At 36.1% G+C, this 13,018-nt stretch overlaps 1 protein-coding gene across 4 annotated transcripts in view; it reads left to right on the forward strand.

The window, feature by feature from the left end:
• TMCO1 (transmembrane and coiled-coil domains 1) overlaps nucleotides 1–13,018 on the forward strand; it is a 66,466-nt gene that overhangs the window by 21,995 nt on the left and 31,453 nt on the right. The gene's annotated exons all lie outside the window — the stretch shown is intronic.

Raw genomic sequence — 13,018 nt, forward strand, 5'->3', positions numbered from 1 at the left:
AAATATTTGTAAATACACAGCCCAGTTTCTTCCGTCATGGTTTCTGTACTATTCTGAGGTAAGGATTTGAGGCCATTTGTAATGTGAATCAAAAAAAATTTTTAGGGGCGCCTGGGTGGCACAGCGGTTAAGCGTCTGCCTTCGGCTCAGGGCGTGATCCCGGTGTTATGGGATCGAGCCCCACATCAGGCTTCTTTGCTAGGAGCCTGCTTCTTCCTCTCCCACTCCCCCTGCTTGTGTTCCCTCTCTCGCTGGCTGTCTCTCTCTGTCAAATAAATAAATAAAATCTTTGAAAAAATTTTTTAAAGATTTATTTATTTATTTGAGAGAAAAGGCATGCATGAGCAGGGGGAGGGGCAAAGGGAAAAGGAGAATCTCCAGAAGACTTCCCTATGAGCATGGAGCTGACACGGAGCTCAATCCCAGGACCCTGAGATCACAACCTGAGCTGAAATCAAGTCCCAAGAGACGAATGCTTAACCGACTGAGGCCCCCAGGCACCCTGTGAATCAAAATTTTTTAAATTATAATTACTAATTTCCAAGATGTCAGTGGTTCGTGTAGGAAAATACTAGTTAGTGAATCAATTACAGTGGAACCAAATTCTCAAAACCATGAGAGTCTGAATGTAGTTGATGAAAATGTCTGTGTGTGTGTGTGTGTGTGTGTGTGTGTGTGTGTGTGGTTTAACAGAAGTTTATTTGTATGTGTGTGTGTGTGTGTGTGTGTGTGTGGTTTAACAGAAGTTTATTTCTCATTCCTACAAAGTCCGTCACGGGACTGGGGAACTCTCCAGAACAGCTGCTGTCCATGTGGGGGGCTCAACATTCCAAACTACTGTGAGTTTCTGCCCGTTTCTGTGTGGGCTTCCATGACTGAGACAGGAAGAGCACTAAAGTCTTGCACCAACAAATAAAGGCTTCAGCCCAGATGAAAATGTGTTCTACTGATTCTAAGGTCATAGTTTATTTTAGCCTGGTTTAGCTCAGAGTCTTGTAATAAGGCAGGCTAATATTAGCAATAAATATTGAGAGTGTTTATTTCAGTATTAACCTCTCAGCAGTGTTTGGAAAAAAGAATGGAAAACAGGTTAGTAATGTAAATCTAATTTTCAAAGACTGTATCTCTTTAATGACGAGAGTGTTAACATTAGGCTTGAGTAGGGCAAAGTCTTGACTTGTAAACTAAGTTGTGAAACGTGGAAATGAATCACTTTGGCCTATGTTCAGTATTTACTGTAGGAGGTAATGTTAAATTACCTTTTTAGAAGAATTTGCCAGTTCTTTCATTCTTTTCTGTAGTTAAAACTAGAGCTTGGCATACAGTTTTGATTTGAATCTACAATTGGTTTAGTTACTAAATGAAGCTAATATATTTGATTATAATCATAGAATCACATAACTACAAAGTATTCTAACGTATTTCTCATGTTTCTTTCTCTTTTGAGTCAATAATCATTTTCATTTGCCTGCCTTTGATTTTTCTTCCTCCAGTTTTCAATTTTTTGTGAGTGTACTACATGAATATTTATAGGTTTCAACTATTTTTTTTAAAGATTTTATTTATTAATTTGACAGAGATAGAGACAGCCAGAGAGAGAAGGAACACAAGCAGGGGGAGTGGAGAGGAAGAAGCAGGCTCATAGTGAAGGAGCCTGATGTGGGGCTCGATCCCACAACACCGGGATCATGCCCTGAGCCGAAGGCAGACGCTTAACCGCTGTGCCACCCAGGCGCCCCTCAACTATTTTTAATGTTTATTCAGGTCAAAAAGCTGCATGCCATTTTTTTTTTTTTTTGTGCCTCCCTCTGTGGAAGATAAGAGAAAATTGCCCAGCCTGAGCCCTCACGCTGCTTATTCCCTTCAAATAGAATAGACATCTATATAGGAAATATTGATTTACTAGTTAAAAATGTACTGTTCTTTTTGATGTAGGGGTCTTGTAATTTGTAGAAGATCCATTATAGAGAGAAATTAGAGAGAGAGAAATTTTACAACAATAACACCCTACCCCATCCATATTTTGCTTTTTTCTTGGGCTGCAGAACAGCCTGTCTCTGGGCCTCAGAGAGGCTTATTTTTCTTTACGTTATTTTCGAGACTCACTTGGTACCCATCATGTTCTCTGCCAAAGCAGCACTCTTCCCGATACTTGTGTGTCTTTCAGTGGTACTCATTTCTAGTCACCTGAAAGTGAAAGCTTTAGTGCTTCCCTCCCTCTCTTCTTTCAGCACACATCTCTTATGTGTCCACCCTGTCCCAAATGTAATGCTAGACACTGAGTTATCTCTAACATTGTCAGTCCTTTGTTCCATCAGTAAACAGTTCCTGTTTATTCTACCTTTCAGTGTCTGTCTAGTCATCCATCTATCTGCCTATCCTTCCTGCCCTCCTTCCCTTCCCTCTTCTTCCCTCCTTCCTCTCCTTTTCATCTATGCTGCACCAGCTCTTATCCTAGTTTCAGCTCATTGCCTTTCTTCTCTGCTATTACCCCCTGACCTTGGGCATGGCAGTAGCTTCCTAGATGCTCTCCATCTTCAGGTGCCTCCAGTCACTGCAACATTAACCATCCCCAAAAGCATGTTACTCATTGTCTAATAACCACATCTGCTATTGATGGAATAGTAATTGTGTGTTGGCCACTGTTGGTCTTTATATATGTTGCCCTTGTAATCTTAACAGCCTTCCGAGATGAGGATTATATTATAGTCTTTATTTTACTGATGAGAATATGAGACTCCAAGTTATTTAACTTGCTCAAGGTATCAAAGCTAGTTAATGTTGAGCTGGGATGTAACTCATGTGTCTCTGACTCTAAAGTCCTTAGGTAGCATCGTGCCACTCAGACTACTGACTTAAGTCCAAACTTTTTAACCTGGCTTTCATGCCGTTCCATGCTTTGGCCCCACCTTTTCTTCAAACTTTTTCTTTTTACTGTCTACAAGCCATTGTGTTCTAACTGCACTGTTCTCTGTTCCTGAGACACATATTCTTTCACATGAATTTTAGAATCACTCGTGTACCAACTTCCCCTAAGGTAATCCCATTTGAGTTTTGACTCAGATTTTATTCAATTTATATATTAGTTTTGAAGTGCTAGACACCTTTATAATTTTTAATATTCCCACCTAGAAGCATGGTGTTTCTGCTAAGTCTGTTTTATGTGCTTTTGTAGTTTCTTCCCAAATAAGTCTTGCATGTATTTTCTATCTTCTAGCTCATTACTACTGGTATAAAAGTAAGTTATCAATTTTTGTTATTTTATTCTGTAACTGACCATCTTGCTGAATTCCAATAGGTTCTAGTAGGTTTTAATTTGGTTCTCTGATTTTTTAGATAATCGTATGATCAGACAAATAACGTGGTCTTATTCTTTCCAAATTTTCCCCTCCCTCCTTTCTTCTCTGCCACCTTCTCCTTCTCCTCTCTAGTTCTAAGCCGAATTGAATGAGAACAACCAGAAGAGGGTTAAAATACTTAATAACAGGGGCGCCTGGGTGGCGCAGCGGTTAAGCGTCTGCCTTCGGCTCAGGGCGTGATCCCGGCGTTATGGGATCGAGCCACATCAGGCTCCTCTGCTATGAGCCTGCTTCTTCCTCTCCCACTCCCCCTGCTTGTGTTCCCTCTCTCGCTGGCTGTCTCTATCTCTGTCGAATAAATAAATAAAATCTTTAAAAAAATACTTAATAACAAAATACTAAAGATAAATCAATAAAGATGGGAACCAAATGAATTTAATAGTTGTATTGCTGCTTTGATAATTATGAAATTTCTAGAGGACTGCGGTTTTCAAAGCTATATATGAGAACATGTGGGGGACAAAGCACTTCCCTCGTCAGCAGAGGCCCCATGGATTTTCTTTGCAGAATTTTCATAGCATTGTCACTCTCGTGAACCGTTTAGCACTGAACAGCAGTCTCTCATGTGCTCCACAGTGTCTTATGTATTTCCATTTTATTTTTCCACTCTTAAAGCTCTTGGGTCAAGGGCCATATCTGAAAAGCATATACTGTATAATAATTACTCAGCAGCTATTTGTTGATTACGTTTTTAGGCCTTAGACCAGTATTGAAGTGCCTAACTATGCAGTTCATCAGTACAAGATAAAATATTAGACTCCTTTTCTTTAAGCCATAGAGGTCAAAGAAATCAAATACAGCATCTTCAGGAAGAAAATGTTACGAAAAGCTTCATTATGTTCAAGCTTCTTATAGAAGGCTCCTATTGGCAAGAACAAAGACTGTTCTTTGTTCTTCAGTACACTGTTTTCTTTTTGTCAACTTTCTTATTCAGAACGTTGGCAGCAGGAGCTTTTAAATTTGCTTGTTTTGTTTTGTAATACTAGTGTGGAGGTTCATGTAATATAAGTGTTTTACTATTTATTCAAGCGCTGTATTAATTTTTTTATAAGACTTTATTTTTTTAGAGCAGTTCTAGGTTTACAGAAAAACTGAGAGGAGGGTGCATTTGTTACGATTGTTGAGCCTGCACTGACCCATCATAACCACCCAGCTTACATTAGGAGTCACTCTTGGTGTACATTCAGTAAGTTTGGACAAATGTATAATGGCATGTATCCACCATTACAGAGTCGGTCAGCTGCCTTAAAAATCCTCTACTCCGCCTGTTCATCCCTTTCTCTCCCACCACCCCAGCTCCTGGCAACCACTGATCTTTTTTACTGTCTCCATAGTTTTGCCTTTTTCAGAGGGTCATATAGTTTGATTCATACAGGATATCGCCTTTTCATATTGGCTTCTTTCACTTAGTAATATCCATTTAAAGTTCCTCCATGTCTTCATGGCCAATAGCCCATTTCTTTTTAGCACCGAATAATATTTCATTGTCTGGTTGTACCAGTTTATCCATTTACATCTGGCTTACTTCCAGGTTTTGGCAATTATGAATAAAGCTGCTGTAAACACCTGTGTGCAGGTTTTGGTGTGCACATAAGTTTTCATCTCCTTTGGATAGACAACAAGGAGCACAGCTGCTAGGCTATAATTTATGTTTTTCTTCTGGTCTTTGTGCCCCGTGCATTTAAAAATGTATATTATTATTATTATGTCTAAGACTGTGAGCACTATATCTCTGTTTTTTTATAAGCTGGCATATGAAATGAAGGGTCTAATACATATTTTGATTATATTATTCAATTTTAATGTAATTTCTTAGAGTTTCACCTTGACCATCATCTGTTTACCGTAGAATGAAATACACTATTTCTAATATACCTTTTAATCTTAAAATTTGTTGACAGCTGGCATATTTTACGAAAAAAGCCTAAGGTTAGATGGGAAGGACTTGAATTTCCAGATTTCCACAGAAGTAATAGGAGGCACTGCTTTTAGCTATTTATTTCTTTTTGGCTTTTCATCCTGGATCATTTCCATAAAGCTGAAACATTACCATCTTAGAATTAGAAGAGATCTGAAAAGTCATTTAATCCCTTCAATAATACCTCTAGCGAATAATTTTCCATCCTATGTTTAATAATTTCCAATGAGGAGTCTGAGGATTTCTAAGATAATAATATACTTTTATTCAGCGGTTTTTAGGGTTTGAAAGTAATTCCTTTTACTGGACCAAAATATGCCTTCCTGTGCTTCTACTCATGAGCAAGTGGTCTTGCCCTCTGGAACCAGAGAGTAAGCGTGCTGAAAGAAATAATCTACCGAGGTATGATAAGATCTATAAGCTATATCTCTTTTTGCACCTTTTTCCTTCATTCCCCAACTCTTCTTTATTAGGCTAGACACTACTTCACTTAGCTATTCCTATGACAAGCTTCAAGTCTCCTGGAAAAATTAATTCATTAAAAGTAAGAGTTCTTGGAATTTTTTTTTTTTCTCTCATATCTATGGCTGGCTTAAGGTCTCATGCATAGTAGATACTTTCACATGAATGAATAACTTACAGGACATCAATGGTTTTCCTTTTTTTTTCCTAAATCTTTTTTTCCCAGCTTCATTGAGATATAATTGACATATAACCTATAACATTGTATATGTTACATGATATACATGTAATGATTTAATACACATATGTATTGTGAAATGATTACTACAATAGGGTTAATTAACACATCATTCATCTCACATATTTATCATTTTGTGGTGTAGTGGTGAAAACACTTAAGACTTACTATCTTAGCAACTTTAAGTATATAATACAGTATTGTTGACTATAATCACCAGGCTTTACCTTAGATGCCCAGAACTTACTCATCTTGTAACTAGAGGTTTGTATCCTTTGACCAACATCTTCCTGTTTCTCCCATCCCCCAACCCCTGCTAACCACGAATCTAACTCGGTTTCCATGAGTTCAGTTTTTTTAGATTCTCCGTATTGGTGGTATCATACAGTATTGGTCTCTCTCTTTCTGACTTGTTTCACTTAGCATAATGCTCTCAAGGTTCATTCCTGTTGTTGCAAATGGCAGGATTTCCTTCCTTTTAATGGCTAAATAACATTCCACTGGGTCTGTGTGTATATAGCTATCTCACATTTGCTTTATCCATTCGTCGGTGGACACTTAGGTTGTTTTCTTGTCTTGACTATTGTGAGTAGTGCTGCAATGAACATGAACTACAGATATCTTTTTGAGATAGGAATTTATTTCATTTCTTTTGGATTTGTACCCAGAAGTGGGATTGCTGGATCATATGGTAGTTATATTTTTAATTTTTTGAGGAACCTCCATTCTGTTTTCCATTAGTGGCCACGCCAGTTTACATTCCTACCAACAGTGTACATGGGTTTCCTTTTCTCTACATCCCTGCCAGCATTTGTTATCTCTTCTCTTTTTGATGATAGCTATTCTTACAGAAGTGAATTGATATCTCATTGTGATTTTTATTTCTATTTCCTTGATGATGAGTGACATTAAGTAACTTTTCATGTACTTGCCAATTTATATGTCTTATTTTGGAAAATGTCTTTGGAGATCCTCTGCCCTTTTGAAAATCAGATATTTATTTATATTTATTTATTTATTTATTTATTTATTTATTTATTTATTTATTTATTTATTTTGAGTTTTGAGTTCCTTATATTTTGGATATTAGCTCCTTAATCAGATATGTGGTTTGCATATTTTTTCTCCCATTCCATAGGTTGCCTTTTCATTTTGTTGCTTGTTTCTTTTGCTCTACAGAAGGTTNGCTGGCTGTCTCTATCTCTGTCGAATAAATAAATAAAATCTTTAAAAAAATACTTAATAACAAAATACTAAAGATAAATCAATAAAGATGGGAACCAAATGAATTTAATAGTTGTATTGCTGCTTTGATAATTATGAAATTTCTAGAGGACTGCGGTTTTCAAAGCTATATACGAGAACATGTGGGGGACAAAGCACTTCCCTCGTCAGCAGAGGCCCCATGGATTTTCTTTGCAGAATTTTCATAGCATTGTCACTCTCGTGAACCGTTTAGCACTGAACAGCAGTCTCTCATGTGCTCCACAGTGTCTTATGTATTTCCATTTTATTTTTCCACTCTTAAAGCTCTTGGGTCAAGGGCCATATCTGAAAAGCATATACTGTATAATAATTACTCAGCAGCTATTTGTTGATTACGTTTTTAGGCCTTAGACCAGTATTGAAGTGCCTAACTATGCAGTTCATCAGTACAAGATAAAATATTAGACTCCTTTTCTTTAAGCCATAGAGGTCAAAGAAATCAAATACAGCATCTTCAGGAAGAAAATGTTACGAAAAGCTTCATTATGTTCAAGCTTCTTATAGAAGGCTCCTATTGGCAAGAACAAAGACTGTTCTTTGTTCTTCAGTACACTGTTTTCTTTTTGTCAACTTTCTTATTCAGAACGTTGGCAGCAGGAGCTTTTAAATTTGCTTGTTTTGTTTTGTAATACTAGTGTGGAGGTTCATGTAATATAAGTGTTTTACTATTTATTCAAGCGCTGTATTAATTTTTTTATAAGACTTTATTTTTTTAGAGCAGTTCTAGGTTTACAGAAAAACTGAGAGGAGGGTGCATTTGTTACGATTGTTGAGCCTGCACTGACCCATCATAACCACCCAGCTTACATTAGGAGTCACTCTTGGTGTACATTCAGTAAGTTTGGACAAATGTATAATGGCATGTATCCACCATTACAGAGTCGGTCAGCTGCCTTAAAAATCCTCTACTCCGCCTGTTCATCCCTTTCTCTCCCACCACCCCAGCTCCTGGCAACCACTGATCTTTTTTACTGTCTCCATAGTTTTGCCTTTTTCAGAGGGTCATATAGTTTGATTCATACAGGATATCGCCTTTTCATATTGGCTTCTTTCACTTAGTAATATCCATTTAAAGTTCCTCCATGTCTTCATGGCCAATAGCCCATTTCTTTTTAGCACCGAATAATATTTCATTGTCTGGTTGTACCAGTTTATCCATTTACATCTGGCTTACTTCCAGGTTTTGGCAATTATGAATAAAGCTGCTGTAAACACCTGTGTGCAGGTTTTGGTGTGCACATAAGTTTTCATCTCCTTTGGATAGACAACAAGGAGCACAGCTGCTAGGCTATAATTTATGTTTTTCTTCTGGTCTTTGTGCCCCGTGCATTTAAAAATGTATATTATTATTATTATGTCTAAGACTGTGAGCACTATATCTCTGTTTTTTTATAAGCTGGCATATGAAATGAAGGGTCTAATACATATTTTGATTATATTATTCAATTTTAATGTAATTTCTTAGAGTTTCACCTTGACCATCATCTGTTTACCGTAGAATGAAATACACTATTTCTAATATACCTTTTAATCTTAAAATTTGTTGACAGCTGGCATATTTTACGAAAAAAGCCTAAGGTTAGATGGGAAGGACTTGAATTTCCAGATTTCCACAGAAGTAATAGGAGGCACTGCTTTTAGCTATTTATTTCTTTTTGGCTTTTCATCCTTGGATCATTTCCATAAAGCTGAAACATTACCATCTTAGAATTAGAAGAGATCTGAAAAGTCATTTAATCCCTTCAATAATACCTCTAGCGAATAATTTTCCATCCTATGTTTAATAATTTCCAATGAGGAGTCTGAGGATTTCTAAGATAATAATATACTTTTATTCAGCGGTTTTTAGGGTTTGAAAGTAATTCCTTTTACTGGACCAAAATATGCCTTCCTGTGCTTCTACTCATGAGCAAGTGGTCTTGCCCTCTGGAACCAGAGAGTAAGCGTGCTGAAAGAAATAATCTACCGAGGTATGATAAGATCTATAAGCTATATCTCTTTTTGCACCTTTTTCCTTCATTCCCCAACTCTTCTTTATTAGGCTAGACACTACTTCACTTAGCTATTCCTATGACAAGCTTCAAGTCTCCTGGAAAAATTAATTCATTAAAAGTAAGAGTTCTTGGAATTTTTTTTTTTTCTCTCATATCTATGGCTGGCTTAAGGTCTCATGCATAGTAGATACTTTCACATGAATGAATAACTTACAGGACATCAATGGTTTTCCTTTTTTTTTCCTAAATCTTTTTTTCCCAGCTTCATTGAGATATAATTGACATATAACCTATAACATTGTATATGTTACATGATATACATGTAATGATTTAATACACATATGTATTGTGAAATGATTACTACAATAGGGTTAATTAACACATCATTCATCTCACATATTTATCATTTTGTGGTGTAGTGGTGAAAACACTTAAGACTTACTATCTTAGCAACTTTAAGTATATAATACAGTATTGTTGACTATAATCACCAGGCTTTACCTTAGATGCCCAGAACTTACTCATCTTGTAACTAGAGGTTTGTATCCTTTGACCAACATCTTCCTGTTTCTCCCATCCCCCAACCCCTGCTAACCACGAATCTAACTCGGTTTCCATGAGTTCAGTTTTTTTAGATTCTCCGTATTGGTGGTATCATACAGTATTGGTCTCTCTCTTTCTGACTTGTTTCACTTAGCATAATGCTCTCAAGGTTCATTCCTGTTGTTGCAAATGGCAGGATTTCCTTCCTTTTAATGGCTAAATAACATTCCACTGGGTCTGTGTGTATATAGCTATCTCACATTTGCTTTATCCATTCGTCGGTGGACACTTAGGTTGTTTTCTTGTCTTGACTATTGTGAGTAGTGCTGCAATGAACATGAACTACAGATATCTTTTTGAGATAGGAATTTATTTCATTTCTTTTGGATTTGTACCCAGAAGTGGGATTGCTGGATCATATGGTAGTTATATTTTTAATTTTTTGAGGAACCTCCATTCTGTTTTCCATTAGTGGCCACGCCAGTTTACATTCCTACCAACAGTGTACATGGGTTTCCTTTTCTCTACATCCCTGCCAGCATTTGTTATCTCTTCTCTTTTTGATGATAGCTATTCTTACAGAAGTGAATTGATATCTCATTGTGATTTTTATTTCTATTTCCTTGATGATGAGTGACATTAAGTAACTTTTCATGTACTTGCCAATTTATATGTCTTATTTTGGAAAATGTCTTTGGAGATCCTCTGCCCTTTTGAAAATCAGATATTTATTTATTTTTATTTATTTATTTATTTATTTATTTATTTATTTATTTATTTATTTATTTTGAGTTTTGAGTTCCTTATATTTTGGATATTAGCTCCTTAATCAGATATGTGGTTTGCATATTTTTTCTCCCATTCCATAGGTTGCCTTTTCATTTTGTTGCTTGTTTCTTTTGCTCTACAGAAGGTTTTTCATTTAATGTAGCTGATTTTTGTTGCTTGTGCTTTTGGTGTTACATCCAAAAAATCATAGCTAATGTCAAGGAGTTTTTTTTTTTATATTCTCTTCTGGGAATTTTCCAGTTTCAGATCTTACGTTTAAGTCCTTAATTCATTTTGAGTTAATTTTTGTGAGTGTTGTAAAATAGAGATCCAGTGTCATTCTTTTGCATGTGGCTGTCTAGTTTTCCCAGCACCATTTACTGAAAAGACAATCCTTTCTGTATTCTTGGCTCCCTTGTCAAATATTAGTTGATATATGAGTAGGTTGATTTCTGGGCCCTCACTTCTGTTCCATTGGTCTGTGCATCTGTTTTTATGCCAGTATCATACTGTTTCGATTATTATAGCTTTGTAATATAGTTTGAAACCAGGAAGTGATACCTCCAGCTTTGTTCTTTCTTAAGATTGTTTTATCTACTCAGGGTCTTTTGTGATTCCATAAGAATTTGAGGATTGTATTTTCTATATCTGTGAAAATTGCCATTGGAATTTTGATAGAGATTATATTAAATCTACAAACGGCTTTGGGTAAAATAGACATTTTAACAATATTAACTCTTTGAATTTATGAACACAGATATCTTTCCATTTGTTTGTGTCTTTTTCAACTTATTTCCTCTTTGTCTTTCATTGTACAGATCTTTCTCCTACTTGGTTAAATTTATTCCTAAGTATTTTATTGTTTTTGATGCTATTGTAAATGGGATCATTTTCTTTATTTCTTTTTCAGATAGCTCATTGTTAGTGTATAGAAATGCATAGAATGATTTTTGTATGTTGATTTTGTGTCCTGAAACTTAACTGAATTTGTTTATTGGTCCAGTTTTTGGTTTTTTGTTTAGCTTTTTGGTTACAATTTCAGGTTGAAAATAACAGAGTAAAATGATTATATAAGATGAATATATTGGGTTTGTATGTTAGCAGTAAGAGAGGATAGCTTACATCTGTTCCATCCCTTCTCACAGTCGAACTGTACAGTACGATAGTCAGAGTGGTGTGCCTAGAGCAGCTTATTGTGTATAGCATATAGCCAGAAAGTACTGGGGCAACTGCACTTGATACTTCTTGTTAGAGAATGGGAATATCTTCTCCTGAAAAAATGATTACTTTTGATTTGTTTTTGTGAAGTTAGTAGAAAAGAATGATAGTGATTACTTCAAGCAGATATTTAAAAACTTTTGTCATATGTAAGTAAAGTCACTTCATGATTGAACTTTTTTCCCTGTGTAAATATATACTAGGAAGGCAGTTGGAAGTAGTAAGTGAACGGTCATACATACAGAAGATGTCAAGAGAAGGTTCACTCTCTTCTATATTCTTTGCAGGACAGTTGTCTAAGAAGCTCTTTAGAACCACAGTAGTTGATCTGGATATTTAGGGATTTTTTTTCCCCAAAGACAGTGGTGGTATTGCTACTTCTCTTTTCCCTCTCCTTCTGTAGAAATATTCTAAATACCAAGTGGCTTTTTTTTTTTCTCTCTTTTTAAAATATATTTAAATTTCATTTAAGTAGGCTCCATACCCAAGGTGGGGCTCGAACTCACGACCCTTAGGTCAGGTCGCGCGCTCCACTGACTGAGCCAGCCAGGTGCCCAAGTATTTTTCTAAGAGGGAATTTTCTAGCTGTTTTAACTGGAATTAAAGACTTTATTTGGATAATTTAGCTGATGCAGTCATACATTTCTCTAATATTGTGAAGTATCACTATCCTTAATCACATTAATTTTCATAATTTTCATTGAGTGTACTACTTATTCATAGAAAAGTATAAAAGAAGCTAATACCCCCAGCACCTCAATATAAATGCTGATATGCATTTTCTTATAGCTTTCTTCTAAGCTTTTTTCTTTTAGAAACATTTCTTTTCTATTTTAGAAAAAGTAAAAAGAATACCTTCAAACACTAATAGTATGTTAAAAGTTATCTCAGATTATTGTGTATGCATTTTAAAAATCTACTTTTTTCATTCACCGCTATGAATTTCTATATCCATGAATTTCTATTCAGAAATGGTTAGCCTGTTTAAGGTGTGTATTGGGAATCTCTGAGTCTTAGTAAAGAGTGTTCTTAAAATCTTATTGGTGCCATGGTTCAGAACAGTGATTCTCGGGGCGCCTGGGTGGCACAGCGGTTAAGCGTCTGCCTTCGGCTCAGGGCGTGATCCCAGCGTTATGGGATCGAGCCACATCAGGCTCCTCTGCTATGAGCCTGCTTCTTCCTCTCCCACTCCCCCTGCTTGTGTTCCCTCTCTCGCTGGCTGTCTCTATCTCTGTCAAATAAATAAATAAAA

The sequence above is a fragment of the Ailuropoda melanoleuca genome, chromosome 8 (assembly GCF_002007445.2).
Source record: "Ailuropoda melanoleuca isolate Jingjing chromosome 8, ASM200744v2, whole genome shotgun sequence".
Classification (NCBI taxonomy): Eukaryota; Metazoa; Chordata; class Mammalia; order Carnivora; family Ursidae; genus Ailuropoda; species Ailuropoda melanoleuca.